The sequence below is a fragment of the Lycorma delicatula genome, chromosome 6, assembly GCF_047948215.1.
Source record: "Lycorma delicatula isolate Av1 chromosome 6, ASM4794821v1, whole genome shotgun sequence".
NCBI lineage: Eukaryota > Metazoa > Arthropoda > Insecta > Hemiptera > Fulgoridae > Lycorma > Lycorma delicatula.
In genome coordinates this window covers 118,821,919-118,828,158 of record NC_134460.1, presented here as the reverse complement: position 1 = coordinate 118,828,158, position 6,240 = coordinate 118,821,919, and positions in this window count along the sequence as shown.

The window sequence follows — 6,240 nt, the reverse complement described above, 5'->3', positions numbered from 1 at the left end:
TATGATTGGGCAGGGATATCATGATTTGGGCAGACCATCTGCTTGGATCTTATTTCTTTGACGGTTCTGTGAACCAGCACAGCTATCTTCACATAATTAACACATGGTTGCTTCCAATATTAACGGCAAGAGGAATAGCTGACATCACATTTTGCTGTGAGTGTTTGCACACAGCTAAATGAACTACTTCCAAACCGCTGGATTGGACGTGGAGTTCGAGACCTTTCAGCACCATTGCCATGGCCTCCACAAAGCCCAGACCTTGTCACACTGGAAAGTGCACCATGGGGGATAATGAATGAATACATTCGTAAATAACAATACGTGACTGAACTGAAAGACTCATTATCAACTGAAAGACGGAGTTCACTTCACATGGCATTTGAAAGGATCACCCCCGATATGCTGCAGCAGATGGACATAAGAACATGGCGACGCATCAACCTTTGCATCAAACATGGAGGAGTGCACACTGATGTTGTTGATAAATGGACCTTGAACCTTTGTAACAATGTTATTCACAACAAATGTTAATGTTAACCAAACATAAAAGTTGAAATATACTGTTTTTTGTATTCTTAACAATGTTTATCTACATATTTAACTATACTATGCATATAAAGGGACTTTTTGCCTACACTGTATGTACCCTTGAATGTTTTCCTAATTGAACAATGACCATCCAGAGCTGAAAAAAGCTTTGTATAAAGTGAGCAGTATTTACAATCCTCATCCTAAGAAGCTTTTACTGTATAGAGATGTCAATTGAAATCTTCATAATTTTGCAAAAAGCAATTTTTATTCTTTTTTACTTTTCCAACTTTAGTGATATATGCTGCTTGTAGCAGCTATAGCTGTAAGGAAAAACTTAACAAATTTGTAAAGAAAATCTAAATAAATTGGTCTTTTTTAAAGTTTTGTGCCTTAAGAAGAGATTAAAAAATATTTTCTAACAAAAAAAAACTAATAAATTGTAAATAATCTGTGAAACATTTTTTTATTTCAATGCTCCCAAATCTAAAAGTCTATTTTTTTCATACCTTTGGAGGAAAAGAATGTATTAAATTTTTGTAAAAAAATGTGAAAAAGGGTGGATGTAATACAGCCAGACCTAAAAAATGATGAATTTTTACTCTTACTGAAACACAATCACACCTATCTTATGTAGTATGATATTGTATCATAATTTTATTATAAATATTTTTAAAAAAAGTTTATCTTTTACAAAAATAATGAAAATCTATGATAAAAATGAATAAAATATAAGGCTTTAGTTGACATGCAATAAAAATCTTTGTTTTTATTTAGATAAAATGTTACAGCTAAAATTGCATGAAAATATGTAGCATGGTAATAATTTTTTTTTAATTTACATCTGAAATTGGCATAATTGACATTTTGTTAGAAATGTATTTTAATCTGTTTGGACATTATTTAAATTATTGTGCCATTTGTTAGGCTATGTAAGATTGCTTACTTTATATAATTTAATAAGGTTATCTATCAATTTCTTCTACAAATCATAACATCATGTTAGTTAGTAGGTCTGCATTTAGAAAAACAGAAAGCTTTTGATGCAATGATAACAGGTAGGTACCTATAGAGAGGCTGTGTGACAGAAAGGTTCGTGAAATGAGATTGCAGTTCCTTCAGTATTGGTTGGGGTGCCAACTGAGTAATACAGCTGGAACCTAAACCATTGTGTGCACTGTGGCCTGAATACTATACAGCTAAAGGCAATGGAGATTTGTAATTGTAATTTCTGAAGAAATATTTTTACTTTCCTGTCATCATAGCTCTAGAGCGATGCTACAAGAAGGAATGTATGTCAATCAGTGAAAAAATGGGGTGTGGATTTTTTTGCATTTCTCAGTGTTTCATGACCCAGGGACCCAAAAAACAACAAAAAGAGTGAGGGTAGTGTTTGTACATACGTGTGTTGGCATGTTTGAAGCTTAATAACTTTTGACTAGATCAACAAATTTTGTTGAAATTTTATACAGACTCCTGTGTGTGTGGAAATTCGTTGGTAAAATTTTTCAGTCAATATCTTCAAGGGTAGATAATTTTTTGGGGTCAATTTTCTCAAAATTTTGTAAACATAGTCCCACTTTATATTAAGCTCAGTACATGCTTATAATCTTATTTTAGCATTTAAAAAAAAAGTTGTCCTCAAATTCTCCCCCTTCTCCAAAAGTAAAAAAAAACAGTATCTTTTTATTTATTGCAATTTTTTTTACCAAATTTTGTTCTATGTCTTCCTAGGCATGGTAGTAGTGCAAGCAACCCAAAAAGATACTTTTGGGACAATATTATATATGAGGGAGCCAGTCAAAGTTAAAAATATCAATTTTTCAAAAATTCTATTTAAACTTATAATGAAAGTAAAAGTTTATTATAATCAACTTTTAATAATTTTACAATAAAATTTAATCATAATTCACCCGACAACCCCAAAAAAGAAATCTTAGGTTATTTTTTATTGATTTTACATTTTTATTTTAGTTTCTTCCATTTAATATAGAAAAAGTAAACAAAATTCTTGGAAGGGGATTTTGGAGGTGGGAGCAGAAAAAATAAAAAACATACAATTTTTAAAACTTGGTTTGTTTAAACAAACAGTGATAATTTTACAATAAAACTTCATCATAAATTATCTCTACTGCAAAAAAGAAATCTTAGGTAATTTTTTTCATGTATAATTACTTTTTCACTTCATAAGAATAAATACCCAATGCCAGGAAAATATTACAACTTTGTTGTCAGATTTTTTCATTTCCCTTTCACTTTATAAAATATGATGGTATTGTCCTCTTGGATAAAATATTCTGGAGATAGAATATTTACTAATGAGATCTCCTGGTGAACTCTCACCAGAAAATATAAGAAGCATAGCATTCTCTGAACAAGAGTATTAATATATAAGTAGAGTAATAGATTAAGACAGATTGAAAAGTGAGATGGTTAAGTTTTTAGATTTTATAGAAATTGGGTATGGTGGAAAGAAAGCAGAAGAATTATTGGAATGTGAAATCAGATGATGGAAATGTAGAAGAAAATAGTTATAATTAAGAAGGTAGGACAGGAGTAGGTGTGCTATTATAAACAATGTGACAAGAGACATTTTTTTTTCATCAGGATGGATTCAAAATCCAATCCCATTATTATTCTGCAGAGTTTATCTGCCTACATTAAGAGAAGATGTTGGAACAGAAAAGATGTATAAAGAAATAGATAATATAATTCAGTACATAATAAGTTTACGAGAAATTAATAAAAGTAAAAATAGTAGAGGAATATTGTATTAATAACTGTAAGGATTATTCATAATAAAATTTTCACAATATTTTGTATTTCCACTAGGATTATCATGATTGATTTGAGTGTTAATTTCTGCCATTCCTAACATTGTCACTCTAACATTCGTAGTTGACACATTTTGGAGTACCTGTATTCTCAAAAGCACTGAGTGCTAAAAGTAGTTTTGAGAATGAAACTAACAGTCATAAGTTGGGAAAATAACTCTCAAATCAATCACAATTATTCATATATTTTATAATCTGTACAAAATTAAATTAGTTATGAAAATACTCTTTATAAAAATCATTAAAAAATAAGATACATGTAGATGAGGCAGGAATGTTTTAATGATATATTGATTGCATATTTGGCAGACACAGATTTTAAAATCAAATAATATTTGGATCATTTAATATCCAGAAGCAGACATGTATGTTGATCTTAATGAATTACATTTTAATGTAAAAAATAACTTAATGAATGAATTTTATTTAATTAAAGAAGGAAGTAGGTACTAAGGTGTGGGATAAACTGTGGTTAAATAAAACACGATGACATACAGTACTGTGCAGATTAATCCAAACACAGTCATTTAATAAAAATTAGCTTTATTTAGAAAAAATCATACCTGTACAATTTGTGATTATCTAGTAAATAACATGTCCTTCTTTAGCCTTAATCACTTCACGTACAAGATTTGGTATCAAATCTGCACATCAGGTATCAGTGTACTATACATTTTTTGATTTCTTCATCATGAAACCATATTGATATTATTACTTCAATCAGGTAAATTTTAATGGTACTATTTATTTTGTAGATTGTTTTTTGTTTATTGCCAAAGATTTTCAATTGGGTTTAAGTCTGGGGAGTTGCCTGGCTATGGAAGCACTTCAATATTTCATTCTTCAAAAACTTCTTCCATTTTTTTTTTGGCAATAGTAACAAATCTTGTTGGAACACTATGTTGCCTTGTGGGAATTTGTTTTGAAGTTGAGTCATAACCCTTTTTTTAAAGAATCTTGGATATCAACATACCATCTACAGCAAGTAGAGAAAAATGGCCTTGGAATGTGAAACAACCCCAAAACAATTTTTCCTGGGGTTGTTTTATTGATTGTTGGATATGAGCTGGTGATGCATTTTCATCTGGCGCTTTTTGAAATTATAACAGCAAATATTGTTGTAGAAGATAAATAAGTGAATTAAAAAAGATAATAATTAGGTGGGGAGGAGATTACCAAGAAAGAAGGTGAAATGATAGAAACCTTTAATAACGAAAGATACATTAACTCATAGATGATGTTATATAAAAGATTACAAAATAAGAAAGTTCAAGAAAACATATTAGCTTTTTTTTAAATAAATAGGTAATGCTAATTAACAAAAAAAAATAATTTTAAAATAAATTTTGGTGCAACATAAAGAAGAATAAGAGGCATGTCAGTTACATGAAACCTAAAGTGTGCAAATATTAGAAAAGCAGAAGGAAACCCACTTAAAAAAAAAGATTGATACAGGGGAAAAACTATTTGATCATATGATACGAAAAAATAAAAATATGTGATAGAGTTGAGAGAAGATTCTATAATAAAATCAGAATTTTTAGCTCAGAGTGTTTTAAAAAGAATAAGATAGTATAAGTGGATGACATATCATGCAAATTATTTTATTTTTTAGGTTTTGAATACAAGTTTATGAACTTTGACTTCTTAAATTTCAATTAAACTATAGAAATAGAAGACCAAAAAAGGCTTCCAGTACAGAAAAAGGATTAAGACTAAAAATGTAATGTAGCCCTAACTCTTTTTAAATTATAAATTGTAAGAGGTAATAAAAGTTTTGAATCAAAAGTTAAAGAATGCAGAAATAATTCAAGGAGAAAAGATTAAGTTATTAAGATTTAATGATAATATTGCTTTAGATGAAGCTAAAAATGAGTTAGAAGATACTGAGTGATATGGATTCACTGATTGGTGAGAAATTTAATTTAAAAATAAATAAAGAGTGAAACATCTTTGTAGGTAATTATTATATACCAGAAAATAAAGCACTTTTTTTATTTAGATAGGACAATAAAGGATGAATAATAGATAATTAAAGCAGCTAACACAAGAAAATAGAGCCTTTATACAAAAAGAAATATCTCTTAGCATTAAACATAGAGTTGAATTAAAAAGAAATTCAAAAAGGTATTGAAATCTTAAAAATTCTCTTTAGAACATCTCTATAGCCTAATGGTTGTGGCAAATGATCGTAGGAAAACTAGAATGTTGGTAGATTACCTTTATAGTATTGTAGGAAAATTTTAAAACTACGTCTAACTTTATAAGGTTCAAATTTAACTTTTTTTACAATGGATTGTAGAAAAAAGAAGCCTGTGGTAAATTTTTACTTGAAGCAGAATTATATTCATATGTCATTAAAATGACTTACCAACTTTATTGAATTATAAAAAAAATAGCAACCATTGTAAAGGTTTATTAAAGCAACCAGGCTTATTTAAATTAATAATGAAAGAAGGTGGAAAATGTGCAGAAGACAAAGGTATATATAAAACAAATAATTGAAGATGTAGCATGATGTAACAAATACAGTGAAAAATACAAAGAAATGGGATAAGATATTGCATCAACCATCCAAGTAGCTAATGAAAAAAATTTATCAAAATTTTTTAGGTTACTCATAATATGGAAAAAAAAGAACATTAAAAATAGTGCAATATATAGAATAATATCAGTTTTGTAATTTGATATTAGTTTTTAATAGCTCTATCTAATTAAAAAATGTTTAAATGTTATTTTTTTAACATCAGTAATGGTTATTATTTCCATTAATAATAATTAGAATAATTTCTTATCAGTAATATGGAGAGGGAATTTATTATCACCAGTCTTTATTTGTACAGTAATTACAATTCTTTCATATCATTATAATTAA